General features: G+C 44.3%; 1 long non-coding RNA gene across 1 annotated transcript; it reads left to right on the plus strand.

The window, feature by feature from the left end:
- Positions 1-7,021: 7,021 nt before the first annotated feature.
- Positions 7,022-8,049, plus strand: LOC109299738. The gene is made up of 3 exons (XR_002097977.1): positions 7,022-7,141; positions 7,862-7,904; positions 8,023-8,049. It is a non-coding gene; the product is annotated as an uncharacterized LOC109299738 (long non-coding RNA).
- Positions 8,050-13,778: the final 5,729 nt, after the last annotated feature.

Below are 13,778 nucleotides of genomic sequence, written 5' to 3' on the forward strand. Positions count from 1 at the left end.
TGTCGACACCATCTTAGGAGTTGCTGCTTGTTTCTGGCTTAGTGTGGTGCCTTCGCCCTGCCCTAGCAGGAGTCTCCCTCCTGGCCCTTTCTGCTCACCCGCTGGCATGAATGCTGATGGAAATGCCAGTATGCTCTGTTCACGTGGCTCCCTACCGGCTCAGCTAAGAGGGATCCGGGGGGCTTCCCCTCTGGATCTGGCTCAGCTGCGTCTGGTCCCTTGGGCACCCCTAAGGTAAGTGGGCAAAGAGCTGTGGGTGGAGACAGGGTGGGCTTCACCAGGCCTCACTTCCATGCCTGGGGGTGATGGAACTGGCTGCCCATGCCACAGTCTGGGCTACACCCTTCACTTTCATCAGGTGGGGCTGAGAGATGCACCAGGCGCTGGATGGAAAGCAGGATCTGGCCTCTGGGCCATATTTTGTCCACCCCTTTGTTAGAGAGTCATAAATATGTTTGATTGATGAAATGTCTTGCATATTATCCAGGCCCTTGACAAGGGTGATGCCATTCATTAACTGTTGATTTTCAAAAGAGTGTAGAATGTTAAATAACTCAGAATCGCATTCGTACTGATGAGATGAGCAGACTTCATGAAAACACATTTTGTACTGAATCCCTAAAAAGCATGACTAGATATAAAATAAAAAGAAATCACCGTGTTCCTGTTTTCTTATCCTAAAATTTGCTCATAGCTTTCTCTTGCTTTTTAACAATGGATGAATTGCCATTCAAGTGACGGAGAGCAGAGTAAAACTATCAAGAGAACAATTAAATGCTGGAGATCACAAGAGTTAGAAGTGAATATTTAAGCAATGTAATCAAATATAAGAGACCACTTGCCAGCATACATGAAGAGAAATTCCTCAGCCATTTTTTGACCAGTCTGACCTTCCTGGAACTTCTGTAAAGTTCACATTTAGATTGACCTAACTAGGGATCTAAGTGTAAGGTTTGCACGTGGGTGGACTATGTTAGATTGAGTGCTATTTTTAACTCAGTCTAACCCCCGCTATCTTCCTTGAATGTCTGTACATACCCTAAGATATGTTCAGGTAAGTATCCTTTTGCACATTAGACATGATCTGACTATGTCCATGTAGATATGGTGGGATATGGTTTTCTTACTGGAGAAATGGTCCAAAAATCAATCAGATGAGATTCAACAAGGACAAGTGCAAAGTCCTGTATTTGGAACAGAATAATTGCATTCACAAATACAGATTGGCAAGTGACTGTCTAGGCTTCAGTAGTACAGAGAAGGATCTGGGGGTTACTATGGAATAAGCTGAATATGAACCAAAATTGTGCTCTTGTGCAAAACAGGCTAACAGCATCCTGGGTTTTATTATTAGAAGTGTTGCTTGCAAAACAAGAGAAATGATTCTTTCTCTTTACTCAGCACTGATAAGGCCACACCTGTAGTACTATGTCCAGTTTTGGACCCTACCTTTCAAGAAAGATAAGGAAAGAATGGAAAGAGTTCAGTAGTGAGCAACAAAAGTGATTAGGGACCTAGGAAATATAACTTATAAAAAAGGGCTGAAAGAACAAGGATGTTTAGTTTGGAGAAGAGAAGACTGAGGAGGGATCCGATAACAGTCATCAGATACCTGAAGGGTGATTCAGAAAGAAGATGGAGATAAACAGATTCCGTGTGGCTGTAGGTGACAGGACTTGGGGGCAATGGTCACAAACTGCAGTACAAGGAAATTTAGTTTGGAGATTGGGAAGAACTTTACCACCATGTGGGTGGGCTACTTTGGAACAGGTTATGTAGAGAAGCTGTGACATCTCATACACTTGCCTGGGATGATTTAGTTAAAATGATGACCCTGTGCCGAGCAGGATTACACGATTTAAGGAGTTTCCTTCCAGTACTTCTTCCCTGTAATTCTAAACCCCATTTTGCACACTAGACATTTGCTAGGCTACATGTTACTGTGCTGGCATTCTTATTTTCATTTATTTTACATCTTGTATGAATTAGAAAACTTGCATCAATGTAAATAAAAAGATTTATCTGTTGTGCAAACTCAAAATATGGAGACATTTAAACTGGTATTACAAAAGTACATAAAGAACTTACATTTGAATACTGGCCTGAGGTTCAGCTCAATTCTGGTTTCAGTCTTGGGCTCCAGGCTGAAGCTGATGATGAGCTGCTGCCTGCCCCAGGCTGGGATGGCTCATGTGATGGGGGAGGGGGCATGCATTATGGGGAGAATGGGGGAGACTGTGCAGCCTGCCCCGCTCCCTTTGCAATTACCATCAGCTCCAGCTCTGGTCCTGACTTTTCTGCTTAGCCAGGGCAGAGGCTGGACTGTTGCTGTTGCCTGCTCTGGACAGAGAACCACCCAGAAGATAAGCAGTAAGGGGAACAGGGAGTAGAGGGAGTAGGTGGTAGTGGAAGTAGGAAAGGTGTGGGGGGTAGGCAGAGGAACAGCAGGGAGCACAAGCACAGCTGGGCCAAGGGTCTCTGGCCCCTCACCTTCTGCTCCCTGCTACTGCTTCCTCCACCACAGATTTGGGGGATGGGAGAGGGGGAATGAATTTAAGATGACCCTCCAATAATTCAGTTCTATATATGGGGACATGATAACCAATGTATAATTTTCCATGTATAGAATCAAATTATTAGGGGTTCATCTTAAATCTGAAGTAATCTTAGTTTTGGGTAAATATGATAGTTACACTGGGGCAGATGTCTCATGCAGGTGACTCTTGACACCAAGCTTAGAAAAAAGTACCCTGTATAATTCCAACTCTTACAATTGGTTAGTGTAATGTAGAATCCGGGTATCCTTATTCCTTATAGATTGTAATGGAAGTGACATCTTTCATAGTTCATTCCATCATCATTTTTCTACCCTTGTATCTTTTCTGTAGCTGAAACACTATTATCCCATGTCTTCAGTGCTCCACCATTTGTTTTTTCTCCCTGTTTTTCAGTATAGCTCCTTCAAGCTTGTTCAAGGTCCCAGTTGCACAGGTAGACACATACTTGGGTGCTTTTGGTGTCACACTGTCTCTGATGAGAAACTGTAGATTCATAGATTGTTGGGGCAGGAAGGGACCTTGGAAGATCATCAAGTCCAGCCCCCTGCACTATGCAGGAAAGACCACTAGGGTCAGGTGAACCCAGCAAGGTGACTGTCCAGTCTCCTCTTGAAGATTTCCAGGGTAGGTGATTGCACCACTTGTGGAGGGAGCTTATTCCACAGTCTAGACACCTTAGCTGTGAAGAAGTATTTCCTAGAATTAAGCCTGAAATAGTCTTCTAGGAGTTTGTGGTCATTACTCCTGGTTATCCCCAAGTGTTCCCTGGTGAACAGTTGTTCACTGAGCCCTTGATGTATTCCCCTGATGTAGCTGTAAGCTGCTACCAAGTCCCCTCTCAGTCTTTTCTTTTTTAGGCTCAAGAGACCCAAGTCCCTCAGCCTCTCCTCATATGACTTGTCTTGCAAGTCTCTGATCATATGGGTGGCTCTTTGGACTCTCTCAAGCTTTTCCACATCCTTGTTGAAGTGCAGCACCCGGAACTGGATGCAGTACTCCAGCTATGGTCTCATCAATGCCGAGTAAAGTGGAGGAATCACTTCCTTGGTTTTGTGTGAAATGCATCAGTTGACACATGCCAGAGTATTGTTTGCCCTGCTGGCTGCAGCATCACACTGATGGCTCATGTTCATACTGTGAGCTGATGTCAGCTTCCAAGGAGGTGTATTGTTCCCTCCCATAAAGAGCTACACCTCCATCTTCTTCTGTACTCAGTCCCTTCTGTGCAGGATGTAGCCATCTATGGCTACTTTCCAGTCATGTGAAAAGTCCCACCAGGTCTCCATGACCCTACTATCTACTAGATTGTAATGCCCACTGGAGAGTAGGACATCTAGCTCCTCCTACTTGTTCCCCATGCTCCTGGCATTAGTGTACAGGCACCCAAGTCCTCCAATTGAGACCCTTGATTTCCTGTCACACTGAGGGAGGACCATTCCCTCAGGTCTTGCAAGAGTGGTTATCCTAGTGTCCCCAACTTTGGAGCTTTCTTGTTAGCCAGTCCCCAGGCATGCTTCAGTCAATGTTTCCTCGTCCCCTGGTGATCTTAGCTTACAGCCCTATCTAGAAGATTGGCCATCCTGGCTGAGAACAGGGACTTACCCCTCCATGTGAGGTGGATACTGTCCCTTCCCAGGAGTCCTGTCTCCATGAAGTGTGCACTATGGTCAAAAAAACTGAAGCCCTCTCGGTAGCACCACCACCAGAGTCGTTGGTTTACTTCTTTAATGCATCCTTCCCTCCTAGGCCCATGGTCTGCAACTGAGAGCACAGAGGAAAAGACTACCTACATCCCCATCACCTTGAGCCCAGCCCCCAGAGCCCTGTAGTCACTCATGACCTGGTCCAGATTCCTCCTGTACGTGTCATTCTTGCCCATGTGGATAAGGTGCATGAGGTAGTGGTCAGAGAGCCAGACAAGCCTAGGGATCTTCTCTGCAACATCTTGGATGGGTGCCCCAGGGAGGTAGCAGACCTCATGGGCTAGGGGGTCCAGATGGCAGATGGGTCCCTCAGTGCCCCACAGGAGGGAGTCCCCCCCCTGTGTCTCCTCTTACGGGTGGCAGCTGGCAAACTACCCATTTCCTCCTCCAGTGTCTCCATCAGAGCCTCCTCATGCATAGTGAGGGGAGCATGCCTGTTGTGCAGTGCAAGGGGAGAGGCTGGTCTAGCCCTGCATGTCCAGGAACCCGAGATGACTATCTTCCAGGTAGTTCTGGGTGGGGCTTTGCAGCCAGCCTTCTTGTTGGCCACTTTCTCCTCTATCTTCTGTTCTTCTTCTTCCTTCTTCTGGAGAAGGGCAGTACCCATTGATGTGTTCTTCATGGGCCCTGATGGTGTATAGCTGATGTACCTTTTCCTTGAGCTCCCACAGTCAGTCCTTCAGAGACTCCATTAGGGATCACACCCCACAGGTGGGGGTGCCTCCATGCCACCTGCCGGCAGCTGTACTAGGCAGCCCTCACAGCCCAGAGTCAGGGGCCCAGTTTGGGTAGAGACCTCAGTGGTGCCGGGAAGCCTGTAGGCATGACAACTCTCAACCATGGCTGAGAGCAAGTCCATGTCCCTACCTGGTCCCAGCAGCTTCACTTCAGGCTCCAGACCTCAGGGTCTTTGCTGAGCCCAGCCCTCTGGGTGCCTTCTGCATGCCCCTCTGCATGAACTCCTGTACTCACTGCTGCACCCAAGAAGAGTTGCACCTGTTTAGAAGCTTTGTTTGCAGGGCTCCCTGGGGGCTTCAGCTAACTAGGGACCCAGGTGGTGGGGGTAGGGGGAGGCATTCCTCTCCCTGGTCCCAGTCAGCCAGCACATCCTGCTGTGCATGCATCCCTGCATTTGCCCACCCTCTCCTTGGCCCGGTTCCCTTACCTCCTGGCTCTGTGTTGGATCAGTGATGTCCAAGAGGCATCCAGGTCATTGATTCCCGGGGGCGTGGTGGGTGCTTACCCATGCAGCTCCACCGAGGAGCAGGCCCAAACTGCATGAATATGAAAATTCTCCTGTGAATATTAGCTTTATTATTGGACCTTATAATATTCATAAGTCTATGTGTGTAAAGTGGAATTGTTTAGTTCTAACAGCAATGTATGGTGATAAAGACTTCAGTTACACACTCCCAAGGACATATGCACATGCACATGGTGCTTGGTACACAGGGAGAATTTGCTCAGCACATGTGCTTCACAAAACATAGCACAAGAAATTTATTTTTAATCATAAAGTAAAATATTCCAAAATTGTGTAACTGAATGATGGGTAGCTATAGCAAAACAGGGAACATAAGGGAAACTGACATTAAATATTTGGTGTGCTGCCATGACATTTGCTGAATTTTATTTTTATGCTTTATTTAAGGCATCATCTCATCTAAATTTGAGTCTTTGTGGAATAAAATGCAAAATAATGGAAACACAAAACAAAAACAAATGTAGCTCTGTTGAGCATGTGCCTTTGTTACATTTTTGTAATTCTGATTCTGGAAAATGATTAAATAAGGCTCAACTCTTTTGCTTTGCTTTGTGATTTCTTTATATATGAAAACAGAATGTTCTTTTAAGAATCAAAGTTCTATGAAAGTGAAATCCTTCAAGATTCTGTAATATTCTAAATCTTGACTCAATGTATTTTTTTTCTTTTTGCTTATGTATTTTCATTTAGGAAATAGAAGTATTCTTTTAGTATTATCAGTGAACTAAAAGTGCTATTGTATATTAAACTCAAACTACCAAAATTCTGAATCAGTCTATCTTGTTGAGCTGCCCCAGTGGTATGCATCCATTTCTTGTCACTGTAGATGTAGCCTATGGCTAGGGGTAGACATGAAAAAAGCCTGTGCCTGAATTGATTAAATCCTTGCAGGTTAGTCTAACCTGCCTAGCTTGAATAATTTTGAAATGGCACAGACATTCCCTCTGGACTGAAAAAATGCAGGCACATGCCTGCAATAGCTGAGGCTAGAAGCTGGGAGGTGCTAGAGCAGCCTTTGCTTTCACATTGCTGAGCTGGGAAAGCACAGCCAAGCCGCAGCAGGACTTCTGATTAGGGAGGAGTTTAAATTCCACCGTGCCTGCATAGTCCCAGGCTTTTCCCTGCTTGCTGCTGAAGGGGTGGGAGTGTTGGCAGAACTCAGCCCTAGGCTAGCGCTTTGAGGCAAAGTGGGGCGGGGGAGGAGGGTGCAGTGCATGTATCTGTTGATCATACTGAGCTCTTCAATTCTCCTCTCCCTGCTTCTTCAAACTGTCTGCAGCTAACCTGACAGGCAGCAGAGAGCTGATACCACAGAATTTAGCAGCCCGTCAACAAAACAAAAGTCTCTCATTAGTTCAAGCTCTTCCTAAACAGCTTTTTCCAAGGAAGGAATGGAAGGACATTACCAACTGACCTGTTGATTAGGTCCAGAAGGTGGGTGGGGAAGGCCTTAAAAAGGAAAAAACACCATGGAAATTCTGCCAAGATTACTTGGTAGCCTTGACCATCTTCTGTAGCAAGAAGTATCCTCTGTTCAATGCTGCCTTTGGATTTGCTTTTTGGGAAGCTGTAGGGTAGATGATCTACCCTCTTGTCTAAAACTTAGGAAATTCAGGGTCAGTATTTCTTGTTTGCTTGGTAAACACAGTTGGAAAAAGGTTTTTTTAAAGTATTTTAGCTAATATATGTTACAATCCTAGTGTAAAAAGGGTTGTTTAGTTTTAATACTTATGAACAGTAGAGGCAAAGTAACAGGGAGCCTAGGTTTTATCTTGCGTAGTTAACATCTGCTAAAACTGTACCATATATTCTTTACATTTGGGATTTGCATGCATGTGCATGTGTGTGCATACACACACATTTTAAAAATCTACCTCTTCTTTTCTGAAGAGTAGGTTTTGATGCAAGTTTGTCAAGCAAGGCACTGCCTGGGGGCTTGAACCATAGTGAATCTAAGATGGGCTTTGAAGGCAATTAGGAAGATTACTTTTTTTATCCTTTTTTTCAGTTAAGGCTTTGTTAATAGACACTGAGGGTTGAGCAAGGGTTTTATGTTTAACTGCAGTAAAATTGGAGCCTATGAACACAAATGCATTTACTCTTTCTGTGAGCTCACCTAACTATGCCCTCTGCAAATAAGATTCCACCCTTTCCTATTGTGACCATAAATTCCCATATAATCAGCATGCCCCCTTGTCTTGCAGAACATGGTCGCCAGACAAAGAATAGGAATAGTAATTACATCAACACTAATATCAGCACTTCATTCATCTGAATGAGGTGTTCATTTCAAAGCCTAATTGGGATAATTTAAATGCTAATGTTATTAAATACAGGCAATTAAGAAACATTCAGCTGATGCCAGGACACTTCCTAAAGGTAAATGCAAAACGTAAAAATTATTTAAAATTAAGTCCATTAGGGTACATGGTACTGCACTGGGGATAAACTTGGGCTATTGTATTCATTCTCTTCATACCTTTCTTTTTTCTGATAGGAATCTGGGCTCTTTCTTTACTCACCACTCAAAGAAGTACATTACTATAATACATGGAAGGGCATTGGATTTAACTCCACCCATTCATTCTTGAGATTTTTTTCTTTTTTTATCTTTTCTCTCTATCTTTGAACATGAAAAGTGGTTGTTTTGCTTCTCACTTCAATGGGAGCAGGATTTAATCCATGCTTTTCTGTGTTTGTACAGTATCTAGCACGATGCTGCCCCCTCTACATAAATCACTGAGCAATGCCAATGAGTCATGAAACAGTAACCTCTAAGGCTAGAGACATACATTCAACAAGCTAGAGCCTGAATTGATTCAATCTTTGCAGGTTAGTCAAACCTGGCGAGATTGAAACAAATTGGAAGTGAACTTACATTCATGAAATGCAGGCACTTGCCTGCAGCCACTCAGGCCAAAAGCTGGGGGGCGGTAGAACAGACCCTCAGCTGCAGCGAAGCTGGGGGGTGGGACAGGGTGATGGCCAGGCCCCAGCAGTAGCCAGGAGTAAACTGGATGGAGGGGGGTCACCCCTTCCCCATCCCACCAGCACAGACCCAAGCTGGGGTGTGGCAGCTGCTCCCCCATTGCTGCTGCAGTGGCAGGGCATGGTCCCCCGAGGCAGAGGGGGCAGGGAGGGGGGTTATTCCCCCCTGTGCCCCTGGGGGACTGCAGCGGGGTCTGCCCACTTTGACCACTGCATCTGTTCACTCCATGTGCAGGGCAAGTGATGGGATAAACCACTTCCTGCCCCTTCCACCAGATGCTGGAGGGAGCAGGGAATAACCCTGCCCCCTGCCTCCCCACCTAAGGGGCCCTGCCAATCAGCCTCTGGCTGCCCCAGCCTGGCTGTTGGAGTAGTGAGAGGGCAGGGCCACTGTCCTGATGTCCCAGAGTGCAAGCCCTTTCCCGGGGGGGAGCGCTATGAGCAGGGGTCAGAGCTGCTGCAGACTGTGCAGCAGGAACAGTGGCACTAGGGCTCAGAGGGGGCCATTGCTCCCCAGCACCATAGTCATGAGCCCCACGCAGTCCATGTCAGCTTTCCCCACCCTACAGCATGGTCCCCTGCTGGGAAGGGGCTCTCACTCCAGGACACCATGACAGGGTTTCTCCCCTGTCCCTTCTTGAGTGTCACAGTCACAGCCACTCTCCCCTTCCTGTTCCAGTGTCTGGGCAGGGGTGTGGCCTCAAAGCTGGCAGGCAGGGCCTCTTAGGCAAGGGGACAAGGAAGTGGATTATTTCCCCCTCTGCCTCTGAGGACCACCAGTGTTTGGCTGCTGCAGCTGGGGATGGTTTAAGTTAAACCAGGAAGGGATCTGGGACAGATGTTGCATAAACCAGTTTGACCCAAATCAGTTCAGTTTGATATTACATTCAGCCAGGTTTATCTTAAACCAGTTTTGGCCATTTTGAAACTGGTTTCTGTGCACTGAACTTATGTTCTGTTACAGGTTTAAGCCAGTTTCTGATTACTTAAAATGGTTTGTGTGTATGTCTGTCCCTAGCCTAGAGACTCAGTGCTATATTTACATTTAAAAAAAATGGGAATAGAAGTCTAAGGGAATATCCATGTTCTAGAAATGGGGTGCTCTTAGCTTATGTTGGTTACTGTGGTGAAAGTGGGAGCTCCCCAGCTAGCCACAGTGCTGATCTCACACTACCTCTGGGCACGCTGCCCACCTCTCTTTCCTGCCATGCCTTGCTGTTAAGCAATTACTATCTTAATTAGGCAGGAGGCTGCCCATTGAATGCCCTGTTCTCTTGGGCCTATGTATGTAGCTCCAACCACCTCTGTACTGCATCCCAAGCCTTGCAGATGTTGCTTACAGCTGTGCTAAGCTCTGGCCTGAGGCCAGGCCCAAATCATCACAGCATTGAATCTCATTTGCTCTGCCCTGCTATGGCCACACTTAAACCGCCTCCTTCTCACAGAGGCCTCTCACTCACCACCGGCTCTCACCTGGTTTCTTTCATCCCACCCTTCCTGGTTCTCTCTCGTACTTCCTCTTCTGTCCCAGGGACCCCATTCACCCTGCCCTCACACGGAGGGTCCTCAGGCTTTCTACTCTTCACTCCCCGGCCAGCAAGTGTGCAGCCTTTTGGGCATCTCCCGCTACCCTCATCTGAGCAAGTGCTGCGTGGCTCACAAAATGCTGTGCTGACTCTGCCCTGTGTTTGATAGCTGGGTAACTCCTCCCAGCTACTCTCCATTAAGGGGCTGATGGCTTGCCCCTCCCCTCCATTCTCCTTGCGACTCCTCCTCTACTGCCTCCCCATTGACCACCAGCAGCCTCCGGCACCTGGACTTAACTCCAGCCCCCATGCTAACAGGGCCTCTACTCCAGCCCCAGCCCCTGCCCTCAGGGCCCCAACTCATATCCCCCCATTTCCAGGGCTTCACAACTGCCCCTTTTGGTCCACGACTTGCCCCTTTCACAAGGGCCTCTACTACTCGCCTTATGGGGTCTTCTACCCTTTCAGGCTCAGGCACTTCTCAATGCCTACCTGTCCATCACTGCTCCCCTTCAGGGTCTTGCCCTGCTGCTCAGCCTACAAGCTCCCCCAGAGCTTGCAACTTCCCTAAGTGGTAAGTATCCCACTGGTGCTCTGCCACAGTTACATTTGTTTAAAAAGCAAGTTACTGTGTTTTCACTTATTTTAAACACAGATTAGCAGTGCAAACTCCCTATTTGTCTCCTTTGAGGCTCACTAGCAACATCGCAAAGCAATTACATGACTGTGTCACAGTATTATCAACTTATTTAATAGTTACTCAATTGCTGGTATTATAATGTTGTATAATCACATTGTTTCTTCTTCTTCTAAAAATTCGCCTTGATATCTGGGATGTGAGAGACAACTGTACAACATTATGTAGTACTTCATGGTGAAATCTTTTGTTGAATCCACTGAAGGGGGTCCCAGAGTATGGACATAGCAAGCCTCTGGGTTGTAAGTAAATTATAATTACCATGAACTCAGAGGAAAGCAATGTAGTATTTCAAGTATTAGGATCAATAGACTCTAGTACTTATTGAATGTGCAATAAATGCTCAGACATATTGAAATATCTGATGTAGTGTTAGAAAGAATGTCACACTGAAAGACATGAGAAACATAGTAATGTGTTACAGCAGCTTAAGTAATATAGAACCAATTTCTTTAGTGTTAACAGCATTTTCTGTAATCTACATTATAATTCAGCATTTCTTCTCTAATGTATATAGAAGAAATGCTGAATTGTATAATATGGGATCAAAAGTTTCCCACAAAACTTAAGAGAAATTTTATCAAAGACTTCAATGGTAAAATGAGTAACACTGCATACCAATCCAAGGGTTTATTAAAATGAGGATAATATACCCTTAAATATTGGAAAGAAATATTGGTATGACTAATTTCTTGACACATATTTGCAAAACTAAGGATGCAATTTATCAGGTAAAATGTATATTAACAAAAAATGGAAGTTGGGCTCTAGTGCAGTTTAAAAAATATGCCTTTAGATGAGAAAAGCTTGAAATACCATTTTCCTTCCAGTGTGATTGGTTTAGTCATAGGTTTTGCACTGATTTAATTAATTTTTTCAACATAAAGGAATGTGAGCAAAACATTGCTAACAAAAAATAGTTATATCCAGGCTTTGGGGTTTCAAAGTCATAAATTAATTTATTTTTAAATTAATGTATTTAAGTCCCTGCAAGAGTGTGTGCGTAAACAAATCCCAAACCTTTGTTTGTTTAACTGTCAAATTACTGGGCAAGTTTCTTCATTACTTTAAGAAAAGCAGTGATTGAGTAGTGTAATCTCCTGTGATAAAATAAATGCATTCTTTTGCAATTAGGATTAAAAGTAAATTCTAATTATGAAGGATTTATCATTTTAATTTGTAACAGACTACTTAGTACAACCAATGAAACAACCGAAAAACCAAGTACAACCAATGAAACTTATTCTAGGAATGCCAACACTGAACAAAGGTTTATGCATCCTGCACTGGGCTAGATAATTTGTCTAATAAAACGAAGGATTATTACTTGTTAATGGAGAATGTTGTATTTGGCTGAGGTTTTTAAAATATACAGAATGTTTTAGAATGAAGTCTTCAATAAAAGCATAGTCTTTTTTGGTTTTAAAAGACTCTCTAGGTCAAGAGATTGGAAAGATGGTCTGCTCCTCAGGGCAGGGCTGCAACTAGCGGATTGGTACAATTTCTGGCTGAACTGCAGGCAGTTCATGTAACACTCAGCAGGTCACCACCTCAGTTTCTCAGCCACTAAATTCCTATCTTGTCAGGATGTTGTGAGGATAAAATCCATTAATGATTGCATGATGCTCAGATACCACAATAATGAGGGACCCTTGAGTTCTCTTTATATTCATGTGTCAGCTAATTCCACCCAAGTTTGCATTTATAAAAATTTCTTACCTGAAAACAAAAGCACTGATGAAACATTCCTCTGCTGTGACTACCAGCATGTCTAGACTGCCTTTTATTATGCCACACCCAGTAACACCACTCTGGGTGGGTGCCCAGAGTTTCTCTGCATTGCATGTGTGCTTATATCTTCTCAGCATTTCTCTACAGGTGGCTACACTGCCTCATTTTCAGGAACGGGTGGGTGAGGACTGCAGTACGACTGTGCTCCATAGCTTGGCACAGACATGGTGTGGATGTACTCACTGAATCCAGCCCTGTTATTCTTGATCAATATACCACATTTCAATCAGCTGTGCATTATTTCCTCCTAATGATTGCAGGTATAAAGGCCTGACTTCAGTGGAAGCTACAAATGCTCAGTCACTTTGGAAAAGTAATGCTTTATTTTAGTGCTCTAATTTAGACGCTCTAATTTGAAAATTTCAGGCTCGGCTAATCTTACACTTGTACCCCGCAAAGAATCCTCAGGCAGTGCTTACTTTTCATACAATTACTAGATACAAAACATATCTAGTCAGCTAGCAGTCAGAATTCCTATGGAGATAGTATGAATAAAACAAAAGCTACAGAAATCAGGGTACCATAGGTAAGAATTATTCTTTTTTGCAGGAAAGCTGAAATTATATGGAAATAAATGGTATTATGGTGCAGAAATGTTTGATTGGCTTGTACACATGGAGTGCTCATGGACAGCCAATCAAAGAAAGGGGCTTAAGGTCCAATAGGCTAATATTACTGGGATGTTTCAAAACATGATTTCTATTTTATGGTAATGCCCTGCTTTTATTTTCCTAAAAGAGAAGAATAATAGCTCATATGAAGATACGCTCCAGAAAATGGCTGTTAGGGTGTGGCAATGGGTTATTAGTCTGGTGCTTCGGCAGCTTGAAAAATATCCATGGGAGTTCTTGTGAATCCCCATTCACCTTGAATAGAGGATTACTTAACCCTAGTATAATCTCTGCAGGTTGGAACATTATTCTAGGCATGTTTATATTACACTTAACAATTTTAATAATCCTTTTCATTACAGCCTTATTATAGGGCAGCAGCAAAGTAAGGTGCCATCCTGACTGCAGTCTCTTCAACAAAGTTTCATTAGAAGAATTTCCTTTGTGCATATTTTAGCTGGAACAAAAGAGAGTTTTTAAGAAGTTTTTTAACAGCATCCTCATAAGATTATATGTAATGGAGGTACTTTTTTATATTATAAAATATCTGTTCGGCCATATCCCACTGTGTGAATGCCAAAAGTTTTTTTCTCATCTTTTTAGCATAGTTTCATAGTTTCTAGGGTCGGAAGGGACCTGA

This window comes from Gavialis gangeticus, unplaced genomic scaffold, assembly GCF_001723915.1.
Source record: "Gavialis gangeticus isolate Ggan-Ray unplaced genomic scaffold, GavGan_comp1, whole genome shotgun sequence".
NCBI lineage: Eukaryota > Metazoa > Chordata > Crocodylia > Gavialidae > Gavialis > Gavialis gangeticus.